General features: G+C 44.4%; 1 long non-coding RNA gene across 1 annotated transcript; it reads right to left on the reverse strand.

Moving 5' to 3' along the window:
* Positions 1-11,787: 11,787 nt before the first annotated feature.
* LOC112544059 (uncharacterized) lies at positions 11,788-12,977 on the reverse strand. The gene is made up of 2 exons (XR_003087374.3): positions 12,864-12,977; positions 11,788-12,312 (listed from the first exon to the last, which is right to left on the reverse strand). It is a non-coding gene; the product is annotated as an uncharacterized LOC112544059 (long non-coding RNA).
* Between the last annotated feature and the right edge of the window lie 9,269 nt (positions 12,978-22,246).

Below are 22,246 nucleotides of genomic sequence, written 5' to 3' on the forward strand. Positions count from 1 at the left end.
GTAAAATGTATTTTAAGTACATCGGAAGCAGGAAGCCTGCTATACAACCAGTTGGGGCCCTTGGATGATCAAAATGCTAAAGGATCACTCAAAGATCAAGTCATTGCAGAGACACTAAATGAATTCTTTGCTTCAGTCCTCATGGCTAAGGATATTAGGAAGATTCTCAAACCTGAGGCATTCTTTTTAGATGATAAATCTGAGGAATTGTCCCAGATTGAGGTGTCATTAGAGGAGGTTTTGGAACAAATTGATAAACTTAACAGTAACAAGTCACTGGGACTGGATGGCATTCATCCAAGAGTTCTGATAACTCAAATGTGAAATTGCAGAACTATTAACTGTCATGTGTAACCCATCCTTTAAATCAGTTTCTGTACCTAATGACTGGAAGATAGCTAATGTGACACTAATATTTAAAAAGGGCTCTAGAGGTGATCCTTGCAATTACAGACCAGTAGTTGGTCAGTACAGGGCAAATTAGTTGACACTATAGTAAAGAATAAAATTGTCAGACACGTAGATTAACATAATTTGTTGAGAGAAAGTCAACATGGTTTCTGTAAAGGGAAATCATGCCTTATTAATCTACTAGAGTTCTTTGAGGGGGTCAACAGTTGGACAAGGGGGATCCGGTGGATATAGTGTACTTAGATTTCCAGAAAGCCTTTGACAAGGTCCCTCACCAAAGGCTCTTAAGTAAAGTAAGTTGTCATGGGATAAAGGAAGGTTCTCTCATGGATTGATAACTGGATAAAAGACAGGAAACAAAGGGTAGGAATAAATGGTCAGTTTTCAGAGTGTAGAGTGTTAACTATTGGGGTTCCCCAAGGATCTGTGCTGGGCCCCATCCTATTCAACTTATTTATAAACGATGTAGAAAAAGGGGTAAACAGTGAGGTGGCAAAATTTGCCGATGATACTAAACTGCTCAAGGTAGTTAAGACCAAAGCAGACTGTGAAGACCTTCAAAAAGATCTCACCAACCTAAGTGATTGGGCAACAAAATGGCAAATGAAATGTAATGTTAATCAGTATAAAGTAATGCACATTGGAAAAAATAATTCCAACTATACATGCAATATGGGGACCAATTTAGCTACAACTACTCACGAAAGAGCTTGGAGTCATTATGGATAGTTCTTTGAAAACATCTACGCAGTGTGCAGCAGCAGTCAAAAGAGCAAACGGAATGTTAGGAATCATTAAAAAGGGATAGAGAATAAGAGAATATTTTATTGCCTCTACATAAAACCATGGTACGCCCACATCTTGAATACTGTGTACAGATGTGGTTGCCTCATCTCAAAGATATATTGGCATTGGAAAAGATTCAGAAAAGAGCAACAAAAATGATCAGGACTTTGGAAAAGGTCCCATATGAGGATAGATTAAAAAGACTTTGACTTTTCAGCTTAGAAAAGAGGAGGCTAAGCGGGCATATGATAGATCTATAAAATCATGACTGGTATGGAGAAAGTGAATAAGGAAAAGTTATTTACTTAATCCCACAATATAAGAACTAGGGGTCACCAAATGAAATGAATAGGCAGCAGTTTTAAAACAAAAGGAAGGTGTTTTTTTTCACTCTGCGCACAGTCAACCTGTGGAACTCCTTGCCAGAGGATGTTGTGAAGACTAGGACTTGAACAGGGTTCAAAAAAGAGCTAGATAGCCATTGATGGACCTAACCTCCATGAATCTATTAGCCAGGATCATTAGGAATGGTGGCCGTAGCCTTTGAAATGGATGACAGGAGAGGGATCATGTGGTGATAACCCATTGTGTTCCCTCCCTCTGGGGCATCTGGTATTGGCCATTGGCGGCAGATAGGATACTGGGCTAGATGGACCTTTGGTCTGACCGAGTACGGCTGTTTTTATGTTCTTATGACTCCCTCTAAGAGTACATGATGAGACAGCAGCGTCAAATCAAAAAGGTAACTTTTTAAACCTGCCTGGAAGATCTTCATGAGTTTGCTACTTTTCTCAATGACCATTTGAAAAATTATCAGTACTGCGGCCCAGGGAAGACCAACTTTCTAACACACCAGACTGACATTGCATTCATTACTATAATGGCAGAGCAGCTCAGAAATCAATTCGCTGATGAAGTAAAGGATGCCAAGTCTGAAAAAAAGTTAGATTACAGACACAATCAAGGAACCTCACTTGATTTTCGTTCACTTCTTACTACTTTTCATATAGGAGGATGTAGAAAAATGGGAGGGTCAGGAGGGCCCCAAAATGAAGCTGAGCACAAGGCCCCACTATCTCTAAACCTGCCACTGCATGCACCCCTCTCCAGGTGTGCCTGCCATAGCAGCCATGGAGAGGAGCTTCACACCTGGCTCCAGGATGCTGTTGTGAGACTGCTGGGGTGGTCCCCTCTCCCTGGGGTATCCTGTGGACCCTCAGCCTCACCCCAGAGCAATGATTTAAATAACAAAAAAAACCCTTATTGAGCTAGGGTCCCCAACAACACGGGGTAAAGCTTCTAGTAATAAATAGAAGCAGCACAGCTGAGTTACTGAATCTAACCAGTGCCGCCTGAATGGGGAGTTTGACGTGGATTTGAATCAACAGCTGTGCCCACCAATCAATAGGGAGGCTATTTGTGGAAATGAATCAATTCTGCACAGTCTTCCTGGAAAAGATAGTTTAACCCTCATCAGCATAATTTTGGAAAGCACTGAAATGTAAAAGGCAGAGGCTCGATTTCTGTGTGGCTCCTCTCTGAATTTCTCAACACAAACCTCACTGAGCCCTTTCCCCTTTCAAAGCACTGATCCAGCACTAGCTAGTAAAACCTCGCTAGCCAGAAGAGGGATGTAACAATACCGGCAGAAACTGGTGAAAATTGATGCTTGCTATGTGATGGGGATATTAACTTATTCCAGTAGGGAAGCATTGCTAGCCAGCAAGTCTCAGTACACAGTAGATATTTTACAGGCGATGAAAATGCAGCAGAGAGATGTGGGCCTCATCTGTGAGAGTTAGTGCAGTCAGAGGTGGTTATCTTTGCTATCGTGTTCCTATAATATAATAATCACAAGCCTCTCCCTGCTGTCAGAATGGAAAGTGAATTCTAGGTCTGCGTATATAGCTGCTGTTTACATGTAAACTGCAAGGCGTCAGATACCCTGACTCATGTTGGGAGGGGAAAACTGGAGAGGAGCCAGCCAGGTTACATCCATGCAGCAATTAAACACTTAGGGCTGGCCCAGGTCACTGACTCTGTCTCGAAGGCTGGCACCATGGAAGAAGCCCTGCCTATCACTTCATAGATGAACTTCCTTTTAATTACCACCTTCCACCCAACCTACATCTCCGCCTTTTGTGGCTTAATTGAATGTTTGTGCCTTCCTGGCCTCAGTCAACTCTTTCAGGCAGCGGTTGTGGGTAGCACACTCTATCACATCACCCAGACAGAAAAGAGAACATGGCAGGGGAAAAAAATTGGTTGAGCAAAAAAAAAAAAAAAAAAAAAAGTCACTGTGCCTTTAAATCACTCCGCTCCTCCTACCCCCACCAGGCATGGCAGGGGAAGAAAATATCAGGCATTTTACATGTGTTATTTTCTGTATTTTTTTTTTTTAAACAGACAGGGGCACAAATACCGGACTGTCCGGGTTAAAATCAAATACCTAGCGACCCTACCCTTTCCCCAATGCTGTGTCTGTCTTGCTGATTTAGACCGTAAGCTCTTGGGAATGGAGACTGTCTACTACTCTGTGATCAGCACCTAGCATAATGCATTCTTAATCTTGGCCCTTAGCCATGTAATAATAATAATTAATTAATTAATAAATACTCAGGTTCATAGATAATATGCAAGGTAAGTTCCAATTCTGGTGGAAGACCAGGTGACTGGAGACAGTTATAGCCTCTCTAACTTTTTCCTTGTTCTGGATACTCTGAGATTTTGAGCAACTGTAACCCATACCCCTTCTGGGCATGGCCCTGTCCCATCACGTGGCACCGAGACTGCTTACAGAGAGAATAACAAGTCTGTTCTGCAGCCTTAACTGAGAGTCTGCTGGCTTTTAGCTCATGCGGGTAGAGCAGTGGTTCCCAACCTATAGTCCATGGGTTCCTGGGGTTCCGCAGTGGTACCGTAGGGGGCCCACAGAAAGTTTAGAAAAGAAAAGTAAGGATTGGGCCCACTGTGGGACTGGGTCTTTGCGCCAGGCGCTTATCGCCCCGGGCTCACCGTTGGCGACCGGCCGCACGCACTCTGCCTCCTGCTCTCAGGAGGCACCTTCGATCCTCCCACCACCAGCAATGCTGCTGTTTATGCTCCAGCCCTCTCCCCACTCCCAGTCCCGTGCTGGGCCTGATCCTTTCTTTTCTCTTCTTTTCCTTTTCTTTTTTTTTCCTCCCCCAGGGCTCTGTGCCTATCCAAGGGTAGAGTGCAGGGGCAGGAGCTGCCTTTGGCCATGAGAGCCTCCTCGCCATATGCTGCAGGGATGGAGGGGGTGGGAGCTGAGGAAGCAGTGGGAGGCCAAAGGATACGCTAGCTGCTGTTTCCCAACACTCCCCTGGGGAGGTCTGTGAAATTGTAACAGATTGAAAAGGGGTCCGTATGCTTGAAAAGGTGGGGAACCTCTGCGGCAGAGGCTTGTGCACTAAGCTCCAGAGGTCCCCAGGTTTGATTCTGCCTGCAGATGAGAGGGGTCTGTGGGTGTTTCACAACCAGACAGCTCTGTAACTCCGCACAAGGGCTTAGCCCTGTGAAAAAGTACTGGCCAGGTAATGCACATCATTGGGTCTCCTTTTCTGATGCTTGGAGAGAGAAAATTCAGTCAATCTGTAGCCAAAGCTGTCTAGAGACTATGGTGAAGGCATTTAAATATCAGATATTTCTTCAGTGCCTCACTCTTACAAGAGGCTTCTAGCTTGACAAACACACTAAAAGCGGGGAGGGGCAATTTGCTTTGGATGTAAGTCAGAAGCCTTGTCTCCTATAACTGGGTAGTCATCTAATGTGTTTATGGGGCTTGTTTACAGCATTATCAGGAAATCTAAACAAATAGTTTAGATTACATCTAGTTGTGATCATTTGTAGCTTCTGCAATAAACACTGACCATTTGGGACCACTTACAGAAGGAATGTTACGTCTGTAGAAAAAGACAGTTCTGTAGAAAAGGATCTGGGGATTACAGTGGATGAGAAGCTGGAGATGAGTCAACAGGGTGCCCTTGTAGCCAAGAAGGCTAATGGCATATTAGGTTGCATTAAGAGGAGCATTGCCAGTCGATCCAGAGATGTGATTATTCCTCTTTACTCGGCTCTGGTGAGGCCATATCTGGAGTATTGTGTCCGGTTCTGGGCCCCCAATTACAGGAAGGATGTGGATGCATTGGAGAGGGTCCAGCGGAGGGTGACCAAAATGATTAGGGGGCTGGAGCATATGACCTACGAGGAAAGGCTGAGGGAGTTGGGTCGATTTAGTCTGCAGAAGAGAAGAGCGAGGGGGGATTTGAGAGCAGCCTTCAACTTCCTGAAGGGAGGTTCCAAAGAGGATGGAGAGAGGCTGTTCTCAGTAGTGACAGATGGCAGAACAAGGAGCAATGGTCTCAAATTGCAGTGGGGGAGGTCCAGGTTGGATATTAGGAAAAACTATTTCCCTAGGAGGGTGGTGAAGCACTGGGATGGGTTACCTAGGGAAGCAGTGGAGTCTCCATCCCTAGAGGTGTTTAAGTCTTGGCTTGACAAAGCCCTGGCTGGGTTGATTTAATTGGGATTGACCCTGCCTTGGGCAGGGGGCTGGACTTGATGACCTTCTGAGGTCTCTTCCAGCTCTATGGTTCTATGATTAACTGGTTGGCACATTACAAAGCCAGTTTCTTCTGTCTTTAACATCTGCATTTCCACGTCAAAAGCTAAGTATGGGATACCTCCAGCCCACTTAATTAGCTTCATTAACCCAGGTCCTACAATCGACAGGTATGTCTTCTGCTGTTATATAATCTCTTAGTTTCTGTTCTTTCCACTCCAGTTCATCTGAAGAAGTGCCCACTAAAGCTCATGATTCTATATATTTTGGTTAGTCTCTAAGATGCCCCAGGACTGACTACTCACTGACACAGAGTGGTGCTGAGAGCACTTACAGAGAGACTAATGAACCTTCTCGACAGCCTTAGCTATTCGCCAGCTGGCTTTTTGCTCATGCAGTAGAGGCTCACGCACTACGTTCCGGGGGTCCCTGGTTCAGTTCTGCCTGTTGGTATTACACATGCTTAAACTTTAGCATGTCATTAAGTGTTCTTGTGGGAGGGGGGCCACACAAGGCAGATGTGGCATTTCCAGCAATAATACAGGCTGGCTTTATGCCACACAGACCAACGTGCTTCCATCCTGAGAAGGACCTTTTATATATATAGTATGTGTGATGGCAACGAGCCCAAGTCATGGGCCGGGAAACCATTGTGTTAGGTGCTATACAGACAGAATAAACACATAGCCCCTGTTCTTAAAGAGCTTATGGTGTAAGTAAGCCATTCCTATAGTTCAGGGTCCATAGCTCACTGCATCTCTTGCTTTGCTATTCCCTGGGCATTATTCATAAGTAATTCAGTCCTTGAATGCAGCATGCAGAGATCATTACGACAATACATTAAACTTTGGACAAGCATCTATTTTCATCAGCTGTCCCAACCTGGTTTAAAAGATAAGGACAGATCCTAAACTGATTTTAATCCACTGAGGTCCAGTAAAACCTGCAGAACTGTGCAGTGGGAGCTCTGACCCCGAGAAAATAATGCCTACTTTAGCCTGAGACGGCAGCCACTCAGGGAAGCCAGAAATTATATAAATAATGTATAAACCCAGACAGGAGACAGTCAGTCATTTCTGCTACGTTTCTTAGAGGAAGGTACAGGGCAGGGTTTCTTTTTATAGTGAAGGAAGGATGAGACCGGTCCCTGTTAGAGAAGAAACAGGCAACCCAGGAGCAGATGGGGTAAACAGAATTGCTTTATTGCCCATGCACGTTAACCTCGGGCCCCCAACACATCGTTCCGAGTGGCATCAATTTGGCACCCATTACACCCTTTTATCTATTTTAGTATGTTAATTCACACGTCTATCACTACTTTCCCCAATACCTTATTTAGTGATGTTAACTAACATACAATGAATATTAATAAGCAGGTGATGAATACAATGATACCTGCCCCCATTTGTTGTTTACTGGTTTTTAGTTGAATCAGCATTATGTACTCTTAATCAGCAGCCTACAGGGAAGGGGAAAGAACTTTGACCCTGAAAATATTTGGACAGAACAAGTGCGAAGACAAAAGAAGACAGTGTCCAACGCTTCCCGAACAAAAGGGAAAAACATGTTTAAAGGGCAATGCCTGCTGCATCTGACCCCTTACCACAATCCCAGACCTCTATTAATTTTTACATATCCCAGCAGTCCCATGTGAGACAGCAAAGCGGCGTGTTCTGATTCATTTGGGATCTGCAGCAGTGGTGGAGGACATGGTCAATGTACTGTGAATTATCTCAATTTGCCACTAGGAAAAGCATCCCAGCAATTGGCTGAGATTGTTCTGTCATAAATGACTGGAGCTCACTCAGTCTAGGGGTGAGGCCAGACAGATTATATTGTTGCGTGACCCAAGTGAATTGGGAACTTTCCTTTCATGCCCAGAAAGCTAAGGACAAATACACCTGGGTTTTGTACCTGCGTACAAACCAACTTGCTAGTCTCAGTCTGAGGCACCCATAAGCCACTCAGTTGTTCTCAGACTCTAGAGATGGAGAAAAAGACCTTACTAGTCCTCTCCTCCATTCCCCACTCATTGTTTTCCTTAGTCTTTTGAAGTTCCATGGCCAGTGTTAGGGGAAAGGCAAGATTATAGACACGAGCAAGGGTTTTCAGATTCATGTCCACAAACTCTTTCCAGTCTGTGAAGGGAGGTATAGATTACAAGCAGATCTCACCCACCTGGTGCTGATATCTGGGCAGATTTTAATAGGCCTTGGTTTAGAGGTAGCCTCTTATCTGTCTCTTACAACTGTCTTAACAGATGGGTGCATTCACATCAGTTTTAATTCTACCCATAGAAAGGTTTCACCCAGTTCAGAACATAACTTTATTAATCTAGGCCTTGGCATAGCTCAAAAGCACCAGCAATCAGATAAGGATAGAAAAAAAAATCCCTTGTTAACTATGATAGTTAATTGGGGCACCCACTCATTGCCATTTCAACCCTGGTCTGTCATTTTTCTTTTTCAAATCTATGGGTAAGAAGGACTATATAGTATTAGCCAGATCTTTAGCTAGTGTAAAACCAAGTTCAGTGGAGGTACCTACATTATTACCAACAGAGGACTTGGTCCTATAAGTTCTCATATTTTCCATATGTAAATAAGGCTGGCCTCATCTTCTAAATCATGGGTTCCCAAATGGGGGACATACGGGGGGCGGGGTGCAAAGAAATTCCGGGGGGGAGGGAAGGGGACGAGGCGATCGAGCCCCACCCCGCTAAGTTTTGCTGATATTTTTGTTTTTCAGCCCTGGTCAGTTTCTTTTTTTTTGTTTTTGTTCAACAAGTTTTGCTGCTATTTTGGCAGGGGAGGTGTGTTATGAGGGTTTCTCAAAAATCCAGAAGGGGGCATGATGCTGAAAAGTCTGGGAATCACTGCTCTAAATTCACTTTTTAGGATTAAAGTCAAGTGGCTAGGTCTTTGTAAACCTGTAGATTTGTAAAGGTCTTTAGAATCATAGATTAGGTGTTTTGCTCAGTGTCACAACACTAGACTCTCCTTTTCAAAAGTGGTATAGGCCTTAGGATCTATTGGATTGACTAAAGCTTTTGCTTGGCCTCCACTAGTTCATGAAAGAAAGTCTGGTTTATGGTGACCAGATTGTGGGTCACATCATCAATCCATGTTACCATTCCTGCCTGGGTCTATTGCAACTGGGCTTTGCAATCTGTCCAGACCCTTTATAGTTGCTGCTCCAACAGAGATTGCTACCATTGGCCAATTATCTCTGAGCTCTTTCATGCAAACCTCCAGCTGCCTGATCAATTCCTTCCATCAAGCCCCCAGTGCCTGATGTAGGTCTTGTCATAAAAGCCACGGGCCATGTTTCATTTCTGCAAGCAGCTCCATTATTTGTTCTCTCTTGGTTCAACAGAATCCCAACTCACAGTGGCTCCCCTTGAAAACTGCGTCTGGCTTCTGACAGCAATGTTGGCCTTTACTGACATGAGCAGCAAGTCAGTTGTTGGGGCCCAGTTGGAAGCAGAAATGGAATGTGTGTCTCTCTCTCTCACCTTTTAATGGGACATGGTTTTATTTATAAGGAATATACAAAACCCTGCTTCACGGAATGTGAGAGCAACCAGAAACAACACTTCTTCGGTTGCACTCCCACATCTCATTAGCCAAGACCAGCCCCCAAAGGTCTCTGTCTCTAGTTTTTTCCAAGGCCAGAAGAGATCATTGCAATTATCTAGTTGATCTCTTGGATAACACAGAAAACTCACTCCCAAGTTATTCAAGAGGGAGGTTGGGATTTACTGCCGAAGTATCCTCACAGTCTCTGGCTCTGTGGATGATGAGAACCAGAAGGCTGCTTGCGTGTATGCTCAACGCTGTGTAGACTTGTGCACTTAGGGTACGTCTAGACTACCGCGTTTTGTCGACGGAAGTTTTGTCGACAGATACTGTCGACAAAACTTCCGTCGACAAAGAGCGTCCAGACACATTGAGTTCTGTCGACAAAGCAAGCTGCTTTGTCGACAGAACTCCGTAGTCTGGACGCAACGTTACAGGCAATAACACCTTCTGTCGACAGAGTTCTGTCGACAGAAGGTGTTATGCCTCGTAAAATGAGGTATACCAGCGTCGACAAAACTGCTGAGTTCTGTCGACGTTATGTCGACAGAACTCAGCGGTAGTGTAGACGCTGGTATAGTTTTGTCGACAAAAGTCCACTTTTGTCGACAAAACTAGGTAGTCTAGACACACCCTTAGTCTCCACAGTAGACCCCAAGAGAGCCCCCAAAGAACACAAACCAGATAAGGATCAAAGGTGCCAGGCCAGGCCTGTTGTAAGGTGAAGTACAGTCATAGTTGTCAGTAGACTACTGAACCACTATGCATATTTACTTGCCACAATGGAATGACTCAGTCAATGGGAAATTGCCACTGCCCCCTAGGTTAACCAAAGGCTGTCCCCCCAAGACACCACCTTATATACAGGTGCAACAAGTCACACATCGCTGCTGATATATTAGATTGCCACCCTTTCATGCTGTCAAGTTACCACCCTCGGACGCTACTTAGATACCACCCATCGCCCTGTACCTCATGGTTTGATTAGATCATCTCTATCCATCATGCTGTCATTTTAGACCCTTTCCTGAACCTGGGTCTGTATCTGTGAGGTGTGGATACCAAGGTCTTTTTTTAATGAGCTAGTGGTATCTTGTGCTTTCCGCTTATGACCGATACCAATTATTGTTCTGCATCTGGGCCTATTACCAATTAGTATTTTGCACACTCAGCCCTGTTTGTGCCAAGTTCTATCAGCTGGGGCCTGTCTCTTGCTCACAGCTTAGCTTTGCTTTGTTAGCCATGTTTTCTCCATTGTTATCTAGGCCTCAGGCCTCAAACCAGGCCTGTGCTGAATTGGCTTCTGTTTTAGGCCTTCCTCTTACTACAATTCCTAGAGCAGATCTTTAGAAAAAACATCTAATCTTGATTTTAAAATTGTCAGTGATAGAGAATCCACCACGATGCCTGGCAAGTTGTTTCAAGGGAGTGAGTCTCTAGGGTGCCACGGAACCACTTGTTTTTAAAGTTACAGACTAACACAGCTACCTCTCATACTCTTTTGTAGCTGTTGTTTAACATCCATCAGAGACACTAGTGGAATGAAAAAAGTGTTGCCGTATATTATTAAAACATACGTTTCTTTCCCAAATATGGAATAGAAATATTGATGAAACACATTATCTTCATTTTTATCTAGCAATAAACCAACAGCACTGTTAGGGCTCTTTTTGATCTTGGTATTCTAAAAAATACACAACCTCCCCTCCTTCTTGTCTGTAACTCTGCTGGCCATAGATTTCTCCTTGTGTTCCTTTGCTTTCCTTATCAATTTTCTACAATTCCTAGCTTTTGATTTATATTGATTAGTCAGCTTCCTCTTTCTTGCATTTTTATTTATATTTTTATAGCTGCCTTCACTTCCCTTCTACACCAGATAATTTTTTTAACCAAGATGGCTTAAAAAAATGTATGGAGGCCATGAAGTACACTGGAAAAGTGAAGGCTTTCACAGCTGCAGCTAGAGCTGTTACTACCTGGTGCATGCATCAAGGATTTCAACCCAATGCTTTCACCAGCTCTAAATTCAAATAATTGCCATGGAAATATATCTACACTTTATTGTGGGGTTTGTGTAGGAGAGAATGAGACATATCCTGTTGATGGGGCCTGGTGGGGAGGAGAGTTACTCAAATGGTAAGAAAGACAGATAGGTTTGTCTAGTCTGCTCTGGGTAGGGGCACATATCAAAGAAATTACATTGGTGACAGTGCGTGGGGTGGTTTTCATTCCAAGTGGCAGTTTTATTGGCTTTTAAATTATGTTGACAATGAGTCAGTGACAGATACTGTAGTTAGCAATTCACCCAACCTGAGAAATCACACTGAAGCAAACATGCTAATGCCTGAGTTATAAATAACTTCCAAATGGCCAATAACAGAGCATCTCAGTTTAAAAGGATTGGTTAGATCAGTAATACCAAAGTCACTGTTGGGTTTTTTAAAATTTATTTATCTTTTAATTTCCTGGGACTTTCCTGTGTTTCTTTCAAAAAATTTAAAAACGGGTGAAAAATCTGTGTCAAAAATGAACATCAGTTTTCCAGATAAATAGTTCAGTCAGTAGTGAATGGAGGAAGTGGGAGGAGATGGAGACAGAAAGCAAAGTAACAAAATAGAGGAAAGAAAGAATGTATTGTTTATTAAACCATTCTCGCTAAACTTCATTACAAGAGTTTCCTTTTACAAGTTGATTCTTCATGACTTTTGCAGTTATGCTTCATATAAGCACGAAGGCTCACAGTAGTTTTGGCAGTATCTTTTCCTCCTCACAGGGAAGAGAGGATGTCTGGTACCCATGTCAAAAGCAGGTTAGGAGGGGACCAATATTTCCCTCTCCTTGAGGTCCAGCCCTGCAGTAGTTAGCAGTCTTGGCTGGCTACCTGCTAAGCAATTGCAGCTGCCACCCTCTGTAGTCACATTCCTCCATGCAGGCTTGTGCCGGTCAGTTGGGAATCTGCGAGCAAGGAAGCAAAAAAAAAATCTCTCAGTACTCTGCATCCCAGCTAGCGTGTTCACTTCCTATGATACTTGGTGAAAGCAAAATTACTAAGGAGTTGAATCTGTATTTTAAAACTAATTTATAGATATTCTTAGTCACTGTACGCTGAGATTCTCTGTGTGTAAAATGGCAGTAAAGATAATTTCTCCATTCCCATTTTTTGTGTATTGCTTGTCTCCTAGGCTTAGACAGTAGCTCTTAGTCAGAAGAGGTCTGCTCTTAGGGGAGGGAAGTAATGCCAAATGAAGGTACACAACTCCAGCTATTTTCTTCATGAGGTTAATAGATTTCCACTCCATACGGCTAAATGCAGTGCCTTGCATGGTGTCAAGTCATGCATCTGACGAAGTGGGTCTTTGCCCACGAAAGCTTATGCTCCTACACTTCAGTTAGTCTATAAGGTGCCACAGGACTCCTCGTCGCTTTTGCAGATTCAGAATAACATGGCTACCCCTCTGATACTTAACTCCAGCTATTGGAATAGCATAGCTATTGGAATAACATACCTGAGATGGAGTTACCACGATCTCTCTCGTTGATTCCCATTATGCTTTGTGAGCCAGTGGCATACCAGAGTTGATGAGCATGTGATCAGCAGTTGATTTAGAAGGTCTTTATTAGACCCACTAAATCAACTACTGGAGGGATTGATCCCTGTAGCACTGATATCCCAGTAGCTGTAGACAGCTGACTGGGACCTCTGGGCACTCACTGCAATACAGACAGTTAATAATTGCCTACTTGTTAACCTTTGTGCAATGCTTGGAAGAAGTTAAGTGCAAGGTCTGATTAATAAGGTCTTGCTGCCTTCTGCTCCGACTAAATTATACCCCTGAGAGAAGGCGGCGCACCTTGGCCATTTTTGCTCTCCAAGGTACTTCAGTTGCTGTCTTTGGGGAACGTTGATCGCTTTTGAAATTGTTTGAAGGCTAAGGCTCTTTTTCCAGAGCAAACAAACTTTTCTCCAGGGAACAGGCTGCACACCTCGGAAAGAAAAGCAAAGGAGAAAAGCACAGGAAATTCACTGCGGCACAAGCACACGTACTGTTCTTTTTAATTCTTTCTCGGCCTTGCCTGGAGGATCCTTCCTTTAACCATTACGCTCCTGGGTTCAGAGCGATGTTCCCTCTAAGCTGCACAGCCACGTGGCCATGCAGCAGCCTAATAAGCCCCATGCAGGGGCTCAGGGCTACTGCATATGGAGCTGCCGTGGCCAGGAGAGCGGTACCTCTCCCCTGGCTCTGGCAGCTCATCCAGCCCCAGCAGCGAGGTGCTGCAGCTGAGGGGAGAGGGGGAGGTGCCTTCTCAAAGTTCTCTCACCAACGCCCCCAGCAGCACAGACCTGCTGTAGCTGGGAGATGAGCACCTCTCCCCCAGTCCAGCCTCACTGGAGCTGCCATGACCAGCAGAGAGGCACCCCTCACATGGCCTGGAGCTGTGCAGTGAGAGGACTATGGGGAGCCCTCTATCCCGGGGGAACCTGTACCCCAAACCACTCACCCCTCAGCCCCATCCCAGATCCTGCACCTTCATCCTGCACCTTCATCCTCTGTTCCAACTCCACCTCAGAGTGCACCCCCAACCAGATCCTTCATACCCACTCCAATGAATCTCCTCCCATGCTCCAAACCCTTCCTCTCCCCTCCCCACCACCTATTGTCCACATGCAGGATGAATTTTGTGATGTGCACCAAGAAGGAGGTCACACAAGACTTTTCCATTGCCACAGCATTCCGCAAGAAATGAGATATTCCGGTATCATTTTTAATTTATGCTATGGAGAAGCAAACAGAGTCTGTCTTTAAATCTTTTATCTTTAGTGAAGACCATCACAAAGATAACTTTGAAAGAGTTTGGGTTATGTTTGATACATAGTTTAAACCTCAAATTTAGTTTATGAAATAATATTTTCACCAGACAATTCAGGAACAAAGAAAAAATGCTGAATCACTACAGCTTTGCATGCACTGGCTGTAAACTATGATTTTTGGGACTGTAAAAGATGAAAATATTAGTGACAGGCTGGTTATTGGGTTAACTGACAAGAACCTCTCACACCAACTACAATTAATGACAGGCTTCAATCTACCTGTAGCTACACCGATATCAAAGCAGTCTAGACTAGTCTAACAGCCAAACAAATGGCAGGATCAACGTGACAAACTGGCAAGTAGTTCAGAAGCTATAAACAAACATATGAGTACCAAACATTATTATTATAAAAGACGAGGCTATGAGGATATTTCAGGCAAACAACACAGCCTTTAGAATAAATGTACACTACATGGTAAAAGTTCATAGCCCAATAGATATATATTTAGCCAAAGGCACAATGTACAAAAAATGCACAGAATATGGAATATTTTGCAGCTATTTGCCAATCCAGTCAGGGAAGTGAGTAATATTATAGACAATCAAGAGTCATTGTTGCTGGGAGTTATCACATGAGCTGATGCAGTGCCTTCCTGGAGAGCGACACTGAATATTCGCAGAAAAACTATTGACTTTAAAATAGACTCATAAACAGATGTCACAGTTCTCGCAGAAGGAATCTCCAACCTTTCCCAGAACTGAAATCACCTGGCACAACCTTACCTATCCCTTTAGATATTCTGAACTGCATCGGCCAGTTCACCATAGAAACAACTTAGATGCTGCAGGCAAAATTTTTCTCATTGTGTGTGATCAAAGTATTAAAGACCAATAATAGTCTCAGTCAGAGTGTGGTAGCCATAATGGTCCTAGTGAGAAAGGTGGAAGAACTGGACAGGGTATGTGAGGATACCGGACTTTTGAAAGAACTCCTATAGAAATAACTTCGAGACTTTGCTGAACCACATAATAAATATATCTCCGGTCATCTGAAGAAACTCCAGTCATCTGAAAAAGTGGGCTGTGCCCACGAAAGCTTGTGATACCATCTATACGTTTTGTTAGTCTATAAAGTGCTACCAGACCATTTGTTGTTTTTACTATTTATATAGTAAATAGACAGCTCATAGGATTTCTATCCCACTGCTTCAAAAAATGGAAACTGAGTTAAAGAGGATAGAATAGGTTGGCAGAATGGAGAAAATCTGAGCCAACAGCATGGTGTGTCCCAGTGGAACCAGTTGTAAAGAAAAATATGAATCGGTGTGGATCCTACAATTCTTAATAAGTCTGTTGTAAGGAAATAATATAACTTATTGTAGGGGTTCCCCCCTGGTGCGGAGGGGCTTACGTCCGCTCCCCTCAGTTTCCACAGTCGTTCGCGACTCAATGTGCTCGGTTTCGCTTTGTTCCGCTCGGCGGTTGGGGGAAGGGGGTCCAGGCCCGCCCTCGCTCCGGACCCCGACCCAGGACCCTAAGGTAAGGGAAAGGTTCCCCACCGGTTGAGACCCCTAAACTCCCCCGCTCTCGGGGTCCACATCCCCGCCCTGGGCTACTTCTTCCCCCATGTCAGCATGTCCCGCCCCCAGGCTCCTGCCCTGGTCCGGCCCAGGGTTGCCAATACCTGGGTCCGTGTGCTCGCTCCCAGGGGAGGTCCGTCTCCTCGGCGTCCTCCCCCCTTGCTGGGTCGTTGCAGCCTTTTGAATTACCCGCCGGTCACAGGCAGATGACGTCAGTCCCTTCGTCATCCACCGGCCCCCTCTCGGGCCGGCCTCCCTGTGACGTCACCTCCCCCGCCTCCTCCTTCCCCCGCCCTCTGACGTCGCCGCTTGCCGGCCCCGGCTCGCCACCCGGCCGGTGCGCCAGCCCCCCCGCTCAGGGAAGACAGACGACTCTGCCAGCCACGTGGGGGAGTGATCCTCCTCCCCGCGAACGCGGCGTCCCGGCGGCTTCCGGGAGGGGCGGGGCTACCCCGCCACACTTACTAACATTAGATGACTTTCTTCCTAAAGTGAAAGGAGCTACAATACTCTGACCTGAATGACTTGAGTCAATTGTATTCTGGCAAATTCCTTTAGCCAAAGAAAGTGATTTGCTGACTACATTCATCCCATCCTGTGGGAGATTTTGCTTTTTAAAGGTTGCCTTTTGGGATTACGAGTGTGCCTGAAATTTTCTAAAGGAACATGTTAAAAATATTAATGAACACAGATAGAATTACAGTTTCATTGCAATATTTTGATATATGGGTCTTCATTGAAGTTTTTCTTGTGTACTTCCATTGACATTCTAAGCCTGAGCACTCAAAACTCACCCAATGAAGTGGGTTTTTTCCAGAAAAATTCAAGATTCTATATATTTTTGTCCATTTTCTAAGGTGCCACAAGACTCTTCATTTTTTAGCCTAAAAAAATCAATCCAGATGTAAGCACCGCATATTCAGATGTATTCAGGCTGCGGGGAGCATAGCAATATCATGCATCAAGTACTTAATTTTTTAAAAATCATGGGGATTTTAAAATATATGTTGTTTGTTTTATTTGCCTTCTGTTTTTTGAAACTTCAGGGTGCACTGGAGTCTTATTTTCAAGTTTTTCCTCTTTATCAACGGCTAAAAACTTACTTAGAGAGAAAAATCTGAACTTCTCACACAATTGCATAATACCAGAAACTGTGCCTTCTGGAAAACCACCACATTTCCTAGGATTCACAATAAAATCTCAAGAGTGGGCAATAAAGCACAGAGACAACAGCAACTTAGTTGAGGGTCTCCAAATTAGATTTTGGTTTGTTTTAAAGGGGAGTATAGGAAAATTATAAAACCATTGATAGGTGAGGAGAGATGTTGGATTAAAAACAAATCAATTGCTAATCTGTTCGGGGAAAGTTGTGTTTTAATTTAAACATTCTCCTCCGTGTTAATGGTCTTATATAAATGAGGTTGCCTGTGATAGCAGGGGACTTGCATTGATGATCATGGAAATCTCTTCCGGTCCTGTGTGCTTAAACCCAGTCACAGGAGCCTTGCACTTGTGAGTAAAAAGAGCCAAAAAGTTCAACAGGGTAGGAACAAAAGGAATTCTAAAGCACCAGTACCATTTCCTTCTCCACGCTCAGCGAAAAAGCAAATGAAGAGCATCAATAAGAGGACATACATTTGGTTTTTTAAAACTATTTTGGTCACAGAAGTCCACAATGAGAAAGCGGCAAAAGAAAAGGGAGGATTTTGACTCCATCACTCTGCTTTGGGTGGTGGAGCGTGGAAGGAAATCAACAGCACTTTAATCAGACTTTGGATGCAATCCAGGTTTGTGGTGATTATTATTAAAGAGGATGGTAACACTGCCAGGGAGTGAGGCCCCAAACCTCAAAGATATTTAGGGGCCTGGCGCTGAATGATTAACTCTGCTTGGCAGGACTCCAGCCTGTAAGAAGCAACCTGGATTTCCTCCTCCACAGCCAACCCCACACAGGCTGTTAAGGGCAGGGACCTAATTCTACTGTAATCAGCATAAATCTTCCCTCACTGCAGCATCTCATTCTATAGCTGACCTGTTGGGATGGGCTGGCTGGCCCTTTAAGGGAAGTCGGGCTCTGGCTCACCTGTAATATGGCAACTATCCCTCTTGCTGATTCTGGATGAGTGAAATAATGAGTTACTGGACACCACTGCCAAAGGGTCAGGAAGGCCTAGAAGTAGGGCCCAACCAAATTCATGGCCATGAAAAAACACATCCTAGACCATGAAATCTGGCTTTGTGTGTGTTTACACTATTACTGTACAATACAGCTTACATGGGGGAGACCAGCATTCCTATGACATTGAAATTGACAAAAATGGACCATGAATTTGGTATGGTCCTACCTATAAGGAGTGAAACCCAGGATCGAGAAGGAATGAAACCTGCGTTCTCTCTCTGGGCAGCAGACAGTCTGGGAAAGCCAAGTTGTAGTCCCTCCTGTTCACTAGCCCAGTGTGAGGTTATTCAACATAGAGGAAGCCTTGTGACTTTTTACACAACTTTGAGAGAGTAGGCCTGAGATGCCTATGTGTGCTCTGCATTGTGTATCTGTGTGTGCACACCTCAGCCCAGCTTCGCTCAGATAAATTGTTATAAGAAACACACAGGATCTTTTTTCATGGGAAAAGGCAATCTGCTGTTTACTGAAAGTATGACATGAAAAGCAGCATATGCATTCACACGCACACAGAGGTCCTGCAGATAGTATAGGTACCAGTCTGTTGTGGCTCAATCAGTCTTACTGGCCAGGCAAGATTGACTGAGTGAGGAGTTAGGGTTCCTCAATCACGTTTCAAGGCTCCTCCGAGGCTTGGCTTGCAGGACAGAACCCAGAATCAAATGGCAAGAAAACCACGTTTTATACATGTCAGTTCCCATTGAAATCTATGGGTTTTGCAGTGTCATGCTGCAATCATTCACCCTTAAAAGGTGTTAATCTCAGGGCTTTCCCACAGTTTTCTTTTGATGGCTATTGTCAGGCTTCCCATCCTTATCTCTTGTTTGTGTCTCACTCTTGGGGGTCTGCCTGTCTCCAAGGCTCATCTGTTGAGCTAATTCATTCAGCCCCAGGCACCTTCCATGTTCTCTTGTCATCTCCCCGTCTCTCAAGTCTTGTTGACCATCTGGACCTTTCTGATGACTTTCTCACACATTCTGCACTCACACCAAACAATTTCCAGAACATTCCAGACAAAGGATTACATCGTGCGGCAGACCGAAGGCAGGGGTTTGGTGGAGGGCAGGTGCATGGGTCGTTGGGTGAGTGGGTTCTTGTTCCCTGAATAAGCTGCCAGAGACTGCTCAGACACCAATCCAGGCAGACACCTGAGACTCGTTAAGAGGCACCGGCCTGCAGCAGCCACCTAATAGGACACCTGCAGCCAGTTAAGGCCTGCTGGTCCACTATAAAAGGCTTCCCCTTAGGTAAGGCAGGGGAAGGAGAAGAGGGATGGACTGGAGAGGAGGAAGTGCAGAGTGAAGGCAAACTATAGGCTGCAAGCAGGAGGGGTTCCCCCCAAAATGCCTGGGAGATGGTTCTGTGGGAGCGGCTGGGGAAGTGGCCCAGAGAGAGGCTGCTACTCTGTGGGGATAAAGGCAAGAGTCCACTAGTGGCTGCTACCTAGAGTTCTGGGCTGGCACACGTGCTAAGTGTGCAAGACCGGGTTCCCTCCAGCCCTCCCCAGACCCAGTGGGCTGCCACCAGTAAAAACTTGACTTTGGGACCACAGAAGGGTTTTCCCCTCCAAACGTGTGACTTGCCCATGATGAAAATGGCTTGTTAGCCGGGGACCCTCACCTCTAAAAGAAACAAGAGGGAGGGTCACCATGAGCCGCTGAAGCATATTAAAAATCTGCCAGGAAGCACAGGCCCCAGGGGGCCCAGTTAGGCAGAAGCCCAGGGGGGCAAGCAAGGGGGCCTGGAGAGTCAGTCCTGGGCTGTTCGTAACAGAGGAACTGGAGTGGAAGCCAGAGGAGAGGGAAGGCCTGGATTTCCTTCCCTCTAGCAGCCAATGGAAAGGGAGGTATGAAGTCCATGGACACCAGGGATGGAAGGACTAAGGAGTCTCGACTTGATCAAAGATCAATGTGAAGCTATTGGACTTGTTTTGGTTTCTCTTACTCCAGAAGGAGAGCAACTAAAAATGACCTGGCCAGAGGGCTGAGCTGCAAGAGGAAGCAGATGACTGCAGGGCTGGAGCAGCTGTCATCGGGGCATGAAGGAGATGTCATCGGGGCATTAGAGAAGGAGATGTCAGCTATGAGGCAACATGCCAGCGGTGAGTCCACTTTGACACCTGTCCTCCACTATGGATCTCTTTTCGTGAACACGTACTGCACCTGGTGCAGGGAACAGCAATAAGCACATAAGAAAGGAAGCAAGTTTTGCACAAAATATGTTTGTCAAAGTAATTTCTCTCATCTACTACTAGGACTGTCTTAATTGCTTTTTTGAAGTCCTTCGCTAGCTCCTCATTATTATGTATATTAAGTTCAAACCCTTTTTGCCCATGCATTCATGATGTTACTTTGACTTGCAGTTTCTTCATAGTCCATTAGGGCGTGTCTACATAGCAGGGTTTAATTTGAAATAAGCTACGCAAATTGAGCTACATCAGTTGCGTAACTTATTTCAAAATTGGGCAAATCTACACAGCACTTATTTCGAAATAGAGTGCTCTTCCTTTGACTTCCCTTACTCTTTGTACAATGAGGGTCATAGGAGTCAGAGTAAGAAATCCTCCAGCTTGACAGTATTTCGACATTATTTTGAAATAACTGCCTGCTGTGTAGACATGGACTAAGTTATTTCAAAATAATGCTAGTTATTTCAAAATAATGTTGCTGTGTAGACATACACTTAGAGATCTCTGTGTGCTGTATAGCATTCTAGATAGTCTGTGGTCCCTAGCAAACAAGGGAGACAAAGCTGGAGCTCAAGTTGTGTGGACGTCTGTTTGTAGATATAATCAGTTTCCTTAATAAATGTCTCCTCTTTAAGATGGGGAGATGATTCCACGTATCAAAATAGCATTCAAGACTATACACTCCTTCACACCTTTGAATATTTCTCATCCTGATTTTCTCTTCACCTTTCATCTGTTCTGCTTTGCTAATAAGATATTACTAACCTCTATTTAATCTGTTTTTCTTAATATCCTTCTTAACGCCATGATTTTTACTCTTCACTTGTGTCTACAATAAAAAAAAATTAAGAGGAATAAAACTATATTTTTGTAGCTGAAACTACTGCTGTTTGTTGTCCTGAATCTCTTCACCATTTCTGATGAGTTGAATCTGGCATATTGATTTCTCTAGTTCCTTTTGCCAACGTGTCTCTTCTTAATAGGCAATGACTCATCTGCTGTGCACAGTGGAATTGTTTACATGAGCAGGTTGGGGGAAATCAAAGAATCCATGTTAAAGTTGAGAATTATAGAGCATTGCAGTTCTTGCATCACTCTAAGTATCGTGAGAATCATAGAATCATAAAATACTAAGACTGGAAGGGACCTCGAGAGGTCATCGAGTCCAGCCCCCTGCCCTCACGGCAAGACCAAGTACTGTCTAGACCATCCCTGATAGACCTTTATCTAACCTACTCTTAAATATCTCCAGAGATGGAGATTCCACAACCTCCCCAGGCAATTTATTCCAGTGTTTGACCACCCTGACAATTAGGAACTTTTTCCTAATGTCCAACCTAAACCTCCCTTGCTGCACTTTAAGCCCATTGCTTCTTGTACTATCCTCAGAGGCCAAGATGAACAAGTTTTCTTCCTCCTCCTTATGACACCCTTTTAGATACCTGAAAATGGCTATCATGTCCCCCCTCAATCTTCTCTTTTCCAAACTAAACAAGCCCAATTCTTTCAGCCTTCCTTCATAAGTCGTGTTCTCTAGACCTTTAATCATTCTTGTTGCTCTTCTCTGGACCCTCTCCAATTTCTCCACATCTTTCTTGAAATGCAGTGCCAGACCTAGACACAATCCTCCAGTTGAGGCCTAACCAGCGCAGAGTAGAGCGGAAGAATGACTTCTCTTGTCTTGCTCACAACACACCTGTTAATGCATCGCAGAATCATGTTTGCTTTTTCTGCAACAGCATCACACTGCTGACTCATATTCAGCAATTGAAATACGATTGAAAGATTGAAATAATTTTTTCTTCCATTCACTGTCCTACGGGCAGTGCTTTTTTTGTGATGGTACTGCCTGGTATGCAGTAAGAGCTTACCTGGTAAGAACGGAACATACTGACACCACTGTACGCAAATGTCTGACAGTTGGCTGGGCTGCATGTTTTAAAGGGGCCGTGTCTCTTAAAAGAGCAATGCCAGCCCCACCCCGGCTTTTTTTTATGCTCAACAACTTTTCCCCCTAGAATACCAGCACTTTTTTTTTTTTAAACAAAAAAGCACTGTCTACAGGAAAACAAACATTAACAATTTATTGTTGTCTCCCACCCATGTACAGAAGACAGGAAGAAGGGGTGA

The sequence above is a fragment of the Pelodiscus sinensis genome, chromosome 4 (genome assembly GCF_052426305.1).
Source record: "Pelodiscus sinensis isolate ZL-2025 chromosome 4, ASM5242630v1, whole genome shotgun sequence".
Taxonomy (NCBI): Eukaryota; Metazoa; Chordata; order Testudines; family Trionychidae; genus Pelodiscus; species Pelodiscus sinensis.